General features: G+C 37.1%; 1 protein-coding gene across 2 annotated transcripts in view; it reads right to left on the minus strand.

The window, feature by feature from the left end:
* Nucleotides 1-12,792, minus strand: part of LOC121513429 (neurocalcin-delta A) — a 140,666-nt gene that overhangs the window by 64,694 nt on the left and 63,180 nt on the right. The window lies entirely within an intron of this gene.

Here is a 12,792-nt window from a genome sequence, read left to right on the forward strand (position 1 = left end):
TCGTGAGAACGGGCTGCAAACGAAGATGGAATACAAAGCAGGACATTGGCGTGTATTAATTCGACGTCACCCGGAGCATCAGCCTACGAGCTATTGGTAAGGTATGTAGAACTTCTTTTGTCGTAGTGTCAAATATTTCTTGAGTTCTTTTCATTCAGTAACACCACGTGTTTATAGGTAGAAGTTAAATGGGTCAGGAGGCATTTTGTTTCAGTTCTAGACCAGCCAACATTGCTGTTTGATTTGTATTTTTTGCTGTCATTTTAGCGTGGAGAACGTTTAACACTTGCTGTGTTGGGGACCATAAGTGAACCCCAAGCTCAGAGCTAACTCCGCCCACTTCAGACTTTTGAAAAATGCACAAAAAATGGGCGGTTGGATACTGGGAACACTGGGAAGAGGGAAAGAAAAAGGACGGAGTTTTCCAGATGAGGTGGGAGTGACCGTGAGGACCGTGATGTCCCCTAGCCAAAAAGTGAGAGTCCCGCCGCAGCACTGATGCTTCAGAGCGACCTAAGGTGAAGGATTTTTCCCCTTCAGAGTCACATTCATATCTGTGTTCAGAGTCACATTCATATCTGTGTTCAGAGTCATATTCATATCTGTGTTCAGAGTCACATTCATATCTGTGTTCAGAGTCAGATTCATATCTGTGTTCAGAGTCACATTCATATCTGTGTTCAGAGTCACATTCATATCTGTGTTCAGAGTCAGATTCATATCTGTGTTCAGAGTCAGATTCATATCTGTGTTCAGAGTCAGATTCATATCTGTGTTCAGAGTCATATTCATATCTGTGTTCAGAGTCCCCTGAGGCAGGCTTTCCAGCTTATTCCTACCCCTCCATGAATATGGGCGCAACTTCCGCTCCGTTCTATCTAAATGGGACTTTGCATAGAAACCAGATGCTAAACGTGACTGTTAAAGCAATTTTAATACCAAACTACATAAAGTTAGACTGCTTCACCTCAGACGGGATAATATTATTATTATTTCTCTAGCCTCTACTGGAGAGTTCAAATTGATGACATTACTTTAGATAACCTACACGGGCATATTTAGCTAACTTTAGTAGCTTTATATCGGTATAAAAAGATACATTTCTAGTTTGTGGAGTTGCTGAAATTCTCATTTTACAAACTAATCCCTCTTAAATATGGGAATTATATTTATAAAATTATCCATGACTCAAGTTGCCAGCTCTTCAGTTTGGTAAATGTCAAGTTTTGTATTAAGAATTAATGATAAATTAATACTAAAAGAATCACATCCCCGATGCACTTAGACAGTGGACAGCATGTTGTGAGAGACATATTTAACTTTGTCATAATATTAGTACCATGAACATAGCAGCAGGTACTGAGCATTGCAGAAAATATGATTAAAAAATTTCAGCTCATTGATTTAACAAAAATGAAGCAGTATTTATTACAGCAAATATTTATTTATTTCAGAACAACCACTGTTGACACTAAATCACTTTAGTAAGCCTTTGGAAATATCATGTTTTTGCTATTATTGTTACTGTACTGGAAGTTCCACTTCCATTCATAGCTACAGTAGACCCCCAGGAATAATGTGGTATCCACCTTATTTACTTATCTACAGCTTATAATACAAACAGTGTGAACATGTGATAACAAAAATATAAATATTTACAAATTCCAGAAGAATTCCTATTGAAACAACTGTCGTTCTTTGTTAGCGTCTATAGTTAGCTGCTGTACTAGAATACATGTATTTAATGTAGCCTACTTCCGTTTTGGCACCGGAAGTTTCACCCATATTCACATTTACAGTAGCGGCCCCAGGAATAAGGTGGATAGTGTGGTGGTGGACTGTGGTGGTCCTGGGCACTACCTGTTGGCTCCAGCACCTCCTAAATGCACAATGGGGATATGTGCACGTCAGTGTCATGGCACTAAAGATTTAATAGCTCACTTGATTTTTGCAGGATGCCACAAAGCTCAAGATTCAGAGAGGACAGTTGGAGGGCTGCTCAGAGGACATAAAGGGTATGGTGTTTCCCCTTCTCTCCTGTTTCGACAAAAAAGAAGACAACCTCTTTTGCCTTGTTGAAACATTCTTGCCAGATGGGGTACCAGTGGAAAGCCTGCCCCATGTATTGTATTTTGTAGTAAGTGGATCTCAGAAACACTTTAAAGACTCATTTGGATGGTAATGGATGATTTGCTTGTAATTCTTTTCTACTTTTATCATCCTCCCAGGAGCCTCTTGCTAGGCTTCAAGGCAGCTCATGCTATGCATTGACCAGCATTGGGATCCACTCAGGAGTTCCTACAGAGGTAATAATTTTTCCTCTTTAGAGGTAGTTATATGGTATAGTGTAATGCTGGCAAAATGTTTTATTTCCTTCCAGCCATGTGCATCATGTGATACAATATCAGTTATTTTTATAACCGTGTTATTGTCACCTGTAACAACTGCTATCCTGAGGAAGACGGTTCAGGACAATAAGAGCCAAAACTAACAGACTGAAAAACAGCACATATCCCAGAGCAGTTGCAATAATAAACTAGAAAAGCACTCAGAGAGCGCAGACCTCTGCCATTAGCCCTATCTCCCAATAGTGAAGAGTCCTTTAAAAATTCCTAGATCCAGACGATGATCTGGATCAGTCCCAAAATCAAATCAGTTCTTCCTTTTGCCATTTCTGACATTCCCTGGAAATTTCATCAGAATCTATCCATAACTTTTTGGGTTATGTTGCCAACAAACAAACTCTGCCGATCACATGACCTCCTTGGCAGAGGTAATAATAATTGCACTGAATGGAACTGTGCAAAATTTCGTTGTACTTGTGTACAATGACAATAAAGATTCTGGTTCAGATTTTTAGGTTTGATAGTATCCAAATTTTCAAATTTAAAAAACAAAAAGAAATAGATGTGCAGCATTTTTTTCTAAACCAAAACTGTTGTGAGCAGAAAAAGCGCAAGGGCAAGCAAGATGACATACAGAGCTGTGGGATCAACACACACTCTAAGTGGAGAGGGTAGCACCAGTCACAGCTTAGTGTTGATTTTAGAAGAACATATAAACACAGCAACACCGTCTGATAACTGCTTGACAGCTGGATCACTCTACATGTATGTCTGCATTTTGTGTCTGCTGTAGCTTCTGCCACAAAACACAAGGGATGTGACAAGACATTCAGCTCACGGGACAAGAAGAGATTGGGTCCCCTCCTTTTTTGAGTGAATTCAAAAATTGGATAGTACTTTGCAATCAGTGCATACATAAGTGTTCAAAACTTCTAAGTTGACATGATTTGGTGCTTTACCTTGTCTTTCTATTTTTCCTTACTCTTTTTTAAGGTCCTGTTTCTTCTGCTAGTGGTGACTAGGACTCCATTACTTTATACTGTCTCCGGTATTCCACTCTTCTAAAAAGACGCCAGTTATCAAGGATTAATAATGGTAAGCCTTTCACAGCATTTGTACATACCTCAATAAATTCTTTAGATTAATCTTTCTTTAAGCAACATGAAGCCATTTTATGTTTATTTTATGTAGTTTACACCAAGCACTGCATTAATCTGGTCATGTAGAAATACCCAGAATACTGCCATGCCACTGCTTTGTCCAGCTTGTTCTCAGTGTTCTGATGATCCCACCATATGGGGGCCAATACAGTTTTCTGTGTGAGTCATATGTTTTCATTATGATTGATTTAAAATTCAGCGCCCATCATCTTTGTTACAGCAAAATCCTTTTGTACCCCAAAGCATTTAGGGTAAGTGTACCCATTAGGCCCACCAAAATCTAAGTTCACGTATTTTTCATAGATACTAAGATGGTTTATAAACATGATAATTTGTTAGAATGAAGGATTAATCCCTCATTTGAAGGTATATTTATTTACTTATGCATATTTTAGAGAACAAATTAAAGAAATGTTATGAATAAAGTCAAAGTCTGGCATGGGCTTAATTGGTACCTAAGTACCATTTAAGCCACGTGTGTTCCAAATAAGCCCACAACCACGTTTATTGACAGAAATTTAAAAATCATTACATTTTTCAAGTAGTAAACATATATTAATTCAGTAACATGTTATACATGTTAAACACAATTTATTTTTGAACTTGGCTTTAATGTTTGGCTTGTAACAATGGACCACCACAAACATGACTAAGTAGGCCTAAACCTAATTTTCATTGGCTTCAGTATTTAACATTTCATTGAACATTTTATTTAATATTGACAAAATTTGATTCAATATTGACAAAATAAAGAAAATGTGTTTGTTTTTAAAAGTATTAAATGACATTACAGTGAATCAACAATATCTTATTGAACTTGGATTTAATGTTTGGCTGTAACAATGATGATTTTAGGACAGTTGTAGTAATTCCTCTTTTTTGTTGGCATTTTTCTCACTATAAACAATTTATTATGAAAAATTAACTGACATAACAATTCTTCTGGTCAGTGTGTGATCTGTGATGTACTCGTGTTAATGAAGTTAGTATAACAACATCCAACACAGGATTACAGCGAAAAGCTATCAAACCTCAAAATTTCATTTTTTTCTATTGAAACACATAAGATGGGCTTAAATGGAACACACTGGGCTTAAATGGTACTACAGTGACTACCAGGGAAATGAAGATAATATGTTCTCACCAAAATTAAACAAATGTTTAAAGAAATGCCTGTAGGCTAAATATGCTGCAAAACTTGCCATCACAGTTATTTCTCTTCTGCCAAACTTTCTGAATTATCAAGGAATTCTTGTTCAAATTTTTATGTAAGATTTATGTAAAATGAATCAGAAAACACTTAGTTTGTGTACTTATCATTTTTAATCATTAAGCAGTGTATCTGTCAGTAGGGCTACATGTATTGACTAGTGATTAGCTTGCTACGCTAGCTAGCATGACTCATCTTTTCACATAAAACTAAATAGTAAGAAATTACAAAAAACTACCTGTTTATACACAAAAAAACAAATCAATAATCTCTCAAATTACATAATATGAATGTACTTAACAAGTCAGTGGCTGAAAATGGTTGAAAAGAGGTTCTTTCTGAGGGTCCCAAAACACCAAAGTTTTGAGGCGACTTTATCTGAGCCTTCTTGAGACTGCACAAATGTAGGCGGGCCTTTTTCAATAACTACAAATGTGATTGGTGTCAAACAAAAACTGACATATAATTAAGAAATTGTGTGATTGGACAAAATAATGTATAGCATAAGACAGGCCCCTCTTTTTTTTTTTTTTAAATTGACTTCAAAGTCACAAGTGGGCTTAAATGGTGCCTGGGCTTAATGGGTAGGCTTACCCTAATACAATACAATAATAACTTTATTCATCCCCGAAGGGAAATTATATAGAAATTATATATAAAATTATATATTATATTTACATGTAAAAGCAAATTCTATATTTATTTGGGTGGTCTTACAAGTAAATATATAAATAAAGAGCATAGTTTGCAAATATTTATCTTGTGGTTCAACTACCTAAAATCACAATATAACCCTTATGAATGGTTCATACCAAGGTCTTTTGCTAACACTTGTGGTTTGGGCTATTGTGTGTAGCTTTAAACCAGTGTTAATTTCACGACTAAAACTATGACTAAAAATGTTCATCGACAGCTTTGTTTTCCATGACAAAAACTAGACTAACAAAAATAGATCTGTGATGACTAAAACTGACAAAAACTAAGTTTAGTTTTTGACTAGAATGTAATGTAGTTTTCGTTGGACATTCAAAATCCATGATATCTCTCCACTGTGGGTAATTCTGTCAAAAAACAATGCAGCTGTAGCTCTTCTGTCTCTCAGCTATAGAAAGCAGGGACCCCAGGTTTGGCAGGGTGCAGAGAACATCCCACTATGACTTGGTACCAGATTTAAGCAAGACAATAAATGCTTGGACTAAAAGTAAAACCTAAAATGTGAGGACTTTTTATGGACTAAAACTAAATGGACAGAAATGACTAAAATGTGACTGAAACTAAAATTCATTTCACTTAAAGACTAAAACTAAGACTAAAATTAAAAATATCTGCCAAAATTAAAACTTCTTTAAACAATGAAATCAATTCAAATTTATGTTTAGTTTTTACAGCAATAGCTATGTCACTTTTTTTTGTGGTTCCGTATCTTCTTGGATATGTGAAGGAGGGGGGAGCTCAGTGGATACAAGCCTGGGCACCACAGCTCTAAACTATAAAGGAAAAGCAAATTGCAATTAATATGTCATAACTGTCTCATTATAATCAATAACGGAAAAAGTAATTGGCTGTTGTTAGGTGATTGCTGACTTAATAGCTGGCACTTGTGGGTACATTTGCGTTTCTTCACCATATTCTATTATAGAAATGATCTATATGTACTGTACACACTGTTTATTTTATTCTGTTGTGCTGATTGTAAGCATGGCTTATTAGAGCCTAGTTTTCTCAAATTTACATCTGTGTAGGCATTAAACTGAAGCACTGAATCACTCTAACTTTGTTTTGTATATGTACTTCCTGCAGAGAGGATGGAGCCAGTCCAAAGTAGAACACCTGATGAACTGTGCTCGAGTCTTCAAGAAGATGAAGTTTCTTGGCCATGTGAAGCTTCCCAAGTGGAAGGCCTTCTTCAGTCAAGACTGGACTCATTACTCTTGAATCATTTAGGGGCAAGTGACTTTGTTTCATCTTCATGCATTACACCAAGGACTACCTGTCATACATATGGACACAAGCTTTTTCTTCCAAGATCTAAACTGCTTTGTGAGTATACAGACAAGTTATCAGATGTGTTGAAAGGTTTTTTATTGCAAACATATAACTGCAGAGTTTCTTATTGTTTATCAGAGAGCTTGAATCTTTTGTTAAAAGTAGGAGTATTAGGGCACTACTGCAAAAATCTAGCAAATTAACTGAAATTTCACATGTTTTGTACTGTATTTTTTACAGTAAATTTCTGGCAACCACAGCTGCTGGTAATTTACCGTAAAATTTAAAGTAAGGCAGTATTAAGCTATTACTGTAAAATCTGCAAACATCAGCTGTAATTTCTCATGTTTTGTCCTGTATTTTTTACAGTAAATTTCTGGTAACCACAGCTGCCAGTAATTTACTGTAAAATTTAAAGTTGGGCAGTATTTTGCTACTACCGTAAAATCTGCAAATATCAGCTGTAATTTCTCATGTTTTGTACTGTATTTTTTACGGTAAATTTCTGGTAACCACAGCTGCCAGTAATTTACTGTAAAATTTAAGTAGTTATAATAAAATATCGTTTAACTTTATACGGGTCTACTGTTTTTATTACTGAGATAGATTGTATTTAGGTTTACAGGATTTCTGGTGTTTTTACAGTAATTTACCGTAAACAGGTTTGTTTCATTATCGTTATTTTTACAGCCAATCCCTGTAGAAAATGTTGTAATAGAGCTGTAACTTCTACATCAAATTACAGTAAGTTGTACAGCAAATTACCGTAAATATGGTTACAGTATAACTGTTATTTTTACAGCAAATCCTTGTATAAACGGTTACAATATTGTATTTTTTTAACAGAAATTTACAGTTAAAAAAAAACAGGTTTGAACTGTAATATTTACAGTTGTAGAATGAAAACACCGTTTTTTCTCATACATTCTCACCGTAATTTTTACAGTAAATCTCTGGTAACCACAGCTGCCAGCGTTTTACCGTAAATTTAACGGAATTTTTTTTACAGTGCATGTACAAAATGGCTCACTAAAGTACAATGATCGACAGTTATTGCAGCTGCATTTTCACTTTTGAGAAGTGTCAGTTTAGTTTCTTTCTTTGTGTTAGTAGCCCAGTTATGGTTAGCACTTAGGCAAAGATATTTTCTCAGGAAAGTTTTCTTTGTAATGCATTTCCTTGGAAATGTGTACTGTCTTTCATGTTCAGATAGTAATCCACTTTTTATTTTGGCAAAACAAGCCAAGGTTAAAACCTAGTATATGGCTGACCACAACTATCTGGGATGCCTGGTGTAACGCTGGACAGGAGAAAGGAGTAGCTCCGCCTACTTCCTCAAACAAAGTATCCACAGTGCTATAGACAGAGCATTAACCTGACACATAGACTGTTTCAAATGTCCATCGCATGCTTATATTTCCCATTCATCTGGGAAAGATCCCATAGAAAGTGTTTGGGAAGGGCAGCACTTTTCAAAAAATTCTCAGTAGGTAACTGGAGGAGCGTTCTGTCTGTCACATTAACGGGCCAACGAGATTGACAAGACAAAATTATGTTATGCAAATGTGCAACTCTTGAACTGACAGGCCACCATAGTGCCAATACTGCTGCTGTAGATTGATAATAGCTTCTCTGTGAACAAAACTGATACAAAGGCCGGTCGGGAGACGTGCATAAACATCTTCTCTGCCAAGACAAGCTTTCGGTGTGGCCCTTTGCTCTTGTTTTAAAAAGAAATGTTGTCCAGTTCTGATTAAACTGCTGCTATCCAAGGGGCTGGGAAAGCTAAGGTTGCAGCCATTGGATACACTCGCAAACCCCACCTTTAATGATCACAAACCTGTACCAATGAGGACCAGGAAAAAAACAAAACATCTTTTGTGTCCAGGGCTTGACATTAACTTTTTTGCTCACCAGCCACGGTGGCTAGTGGTTCTGCAAACTTACTAGCCACTCAGTATTTCCACTAGCCACAACTTTGGTGTTTGGTAACTATCAGCTATATGCCAAGTTTGGTATGGAAAAGGGTGTGATACGACACAAGTGCTCTACTTTCCCTCACCAATATGATCAATATCAGCTCTCCTCTTAATAAAGAACCTCTCCCTGTACATAAACAGCACACTACTGAGATATGGGTCAGACTGTTAGAGACAGTCATCTAAGAGTCAAAACTCTTAGATTTTTATTTTCTTAATGGATATCAAGTTTGTGCTAAAATTAAAATACTCTTAACTGGCTGTTTATTAGAAAAAACTGCAGCAGATTACAAGAACATCTCTAATTTTCACTCTGACAAATCTTCACCAGAGAATATTAAGTGTCCAACTTCTCCTGTCCTCTGCTCTATACTGTATGGAGGAAATGTTTTCATACGTGTGTCTAATACTAATCAAAAAATCTCTTTAAATAATAGATGACTTACATTTGGTGGTGAAGCTCACATTTGGAGAACAATGAACAACGGATGTAACATATAAGAAGAAAAAAAATCACCGTTTAGTTGAATTCTCTTGAACTCCTAAGTGATCAGTTACAGACTTTTATCCTTCTGTCTCTGTTTCTCATTGCCTCAGTGAACTTATTTAAAGTTTCAGAGTTTCTCTCGTCTTTTATAACTGTTAATTATTGATTTATGGCAAATTTATAATTAATCATGATTATACAAACGTTTAAAAGTTTCAATGATATTTAAAGTATGTGCACCTTTGTTGAGGTTTTTTATCATTTAGACCGCCTTCAACAAACAAAGAATGTAGATGGAGTATTAATAAAACAATATTTAGACACACCGCCTGCCCTGGCTCGCAGGAGCGACAGAGACACACAGCTGGAGAGCACACACACATAAACGACGCTGACGCACATGGACAGAGAGAAGCCATAAAAACTGTTGCTGTGGCTAAGTCCGAGCTAACCACTCCACAAGCAGCCTTTGTATTCACCTACTTACAACTCAGTCTTTCACCTGTAACTCTCACAAACTCATGCCATAGCAGGACGCGAGAAGAGCGAAAACATCTTTAACATCATGAAAAGTTTATAGAGTTGTTTTATTCTTTATTTCTGCAGAAACGTGATCCAGTTCCAGTAAAACTGACACTATGCTGAAGCTACATTGGAAGTAATCACTGCATTGAGGCAGCCATTGGAAATGGTTTTTTATACAACCAAACCCCGGCTGTGGCTACTTCCAATTCTCTTCAGCTGGTGATTGTTCTGAAATGTGTTCAGTTAGGCACAAACATTGTGGACTGGAGCTTTTCAAGATGGATTTGCCTGATGTCAGACATGGAATCTTGCAAATCCATCTGCTCTGCTAGGTTAACAGAGCATGGCATCAGCGGGTGTCCTAATTGCTCCATGAACTACCAACTCTGTACGGCTCTGAAAGTATCGTCACTCACTGTGTTACCCAGTCAGTCACGCAGTGACATACGGACCCATGTGTAGGGCTGACCTCAGCAGTCAGGCAAAAAGGAACTTCTGATAGATTGAATGCAACAGCAGCTACAGAAGGAGGAACTTGCTACTGACAGACAAGTTAATAAAAATGGTTAAAGAAAACAGGAAAACTGTGAAATGTTTGCTAACACAAACTGCAGATTTCTTTTGCTTGTCCACTGAGCTGTCTGTTGAGGTTTTTGTTGAAAGACATTCAAAGGTATAGTGGTATCATGACTTTTCATCACTGTGGGAGCAGGAAGATGCGACACTGAGTAGGACCCTGTGTCTTTCCTACCACTTTAACTTAATCACAGTGCACCTAAAAGAACAAAATAGCATGTTATTAATGCAGTTATAAAATTTAATAGGTTTATATCTGACCTTAATGACAAGCACTTTAATGCTCACATCTCTGATAAAGGTATCTATTCATATCTATTTACCAATGATCAAACACTTAAACTGTTACTAGGAAAAACAACCAAGCAAACACTGAAATAGGATTACTGTGCTGTAGGGCTGAAACACTGAGGGTAAAATCTCTTTCTCTAAAATTTTGCAGTTATACATCAGAGAACAAGCGTTTGACTTGCCTTCTTTTACAGCATCCATAATTAAACACCTGACCGAAGTCTGAGCGGGGTTCAGACAGCAGAAACATCTAAATGCCCCTAAAGTCTCCCTTCTTATCTGACTAGTTTCTGTCTTAATGTCTTCCTTCTATTTCTCTTGGTTTTTACCTTCATCTCTGGCTCTGGTCATAAATCAGCCGTTATATAAACTGCCTTCAAGTTAGTTTCCATCACTGTTACTCCCTGAAGTACAAAACAGGATGTTTTAGAAGCTTAGTTCATACAGTTCAGCTTAGCTTGTGTGTAGCAAATGAAACCACTTTGCTTTCTCCAGGTTTTTTCAGCGGATGTGGGCATAAACACATAAAACACCAACAAGCATCTCTGCATATGTGGGGGCTCAAAGGGAAGGAGTTAAGTCACCTTTTCCATGATGTAACTATCTTAAATCAACTTAGACTTTTATTTAAAACTTATAATGCAACACTGGATACCCTTCTGTTCGACACAGAAATCGTGGCTGCACACAATCACCTGGATAAAGGCTTGCTTTTCTGTTTTTGTATGGAGCATACAAACGTTGCTCTTTGCAAAAACTGCACACTTCCTTTGGCCACCTGTTGCTACACTGCACAGATCTAAGCTCCAGGGATGTGGGTGATCTTTATGCAGGAGTTTTAAGGTAAAAACCAGAGAAGTGACATAAAACACTGGCAGCTCTTGAACTAACTACGTTTACCAAATGACACTGAATAATGATGCAGTTCACTGTCTGCTTTTAAACATTTCCTTTTCACCTGTGTTGAGGTCAGACTAAATTGTCACTGTCGTTAAACAATGAGAGCACAGAGTGCTCTGCAAGTGCAAAGAGCAAAAGTGTAAGAACACAAAACGGCAAGGTGAGAGAAGAAAGGCAGAGGTGGTGCTGAGAGATGAAACTATGAGACAATAGAAAAGTTCAAGCTCTGGCAGTGACATCTCGGCTTTTCTGATGTGTCACAGAGGGAAGTTAATGACAAGAGAATTGTAGCAAAACAGCACAAACTTCAGCGACCCGATGAGTAGCTGCAGTTAGCATTAGCACCAGTAGCATTCGTCATAACATTTAGAAAATCCAGTATCTACAGTAAATACTGGGTGTGTTTTTAGTGTTCATCCTGATTGTCATCTAGGGCAGTGGTTCTCAACCTTTCCAGCCCGTGACCCCCAAAATAAAGGCGCCAGTGAACGGGGACCCCCACTGAACCTGAAGGTGGTTGAACACAGCCATGCACATTCAAGAATAGTCATGTGCAGATAAGGTCGCAAATTAGGGGGGGGGGGGAATGGCCCAGCCAACTGGGGTCCAGCAAAATCCTGGTCCACTGTAAATTTAAACGGTGGTATTTTATATTTAACCTGAATATTAACCACTCTTATCAAAGAGACAAATTTAATTCATTTGTGTAGTAAGTAGTCCTCTTAAAAATGTAAATCATTTTGTGAAAAACAGAATTAAAATACGTTAAAAATAGCTAAAGTAGTAGACATGGGTTAGAAATGCAAACAATTACATAAAAGTGCAAGAAAAGGCAAAAATGGGTTAAAGTGGAGAAAAATGGGTATATTAAGTGGTAAAAGGAGATTCAAAAGTGGTTGAAATGGTGTTAGAGTGGCAAAAATAGATGGAAATTTGGTGAAATTGGTTGAAAATTGATATAAACTGGCAAGAAAGGGTTAGCTGAGGCAGAAATAGTCAAACTGGGCATATCAAATTGTGAAATGTGACTTAAAAGTGGGTAAAGGCTTAATAGGGGCAATAATGTGCAAACAGAGACAACAAAAGGCAGAGAGTTGCGAGATTTGGTTTGAAAGTGTCAAAAACAGGCAGAAAAAAGTGGTGAGAAGGGTTAGAAATAGACAAAAATGGGTTTTAGTTGCAAAAATGTGTTAAAACTTGCAAAATTGGTGTAAAGTGTTAACAGTGTTATTCAAAAATGTTCTTAGTTTTTTTGAGGCATCTGAAGGCACCCTCTCAGTGTCTTGCGGACCCCAGTGGAGTCCCGACCCCAGCGTTGAGAACCCCTGATCTA

The sequence above is a fragment of the Cheilinus undulatus genome, linkage group 8 (genome assembly GCF_018320785.1).
Source record: "Cheilinus undulatus linkage group 8, ASM1832078v1, whole genome shotgun sequence".
Lineage (NCBI taxonomy): Eukaryota > Metazoa > Chordata > Actinopteri > Labriformes > Labridae > Cheilinus > Cheilinus undulatus.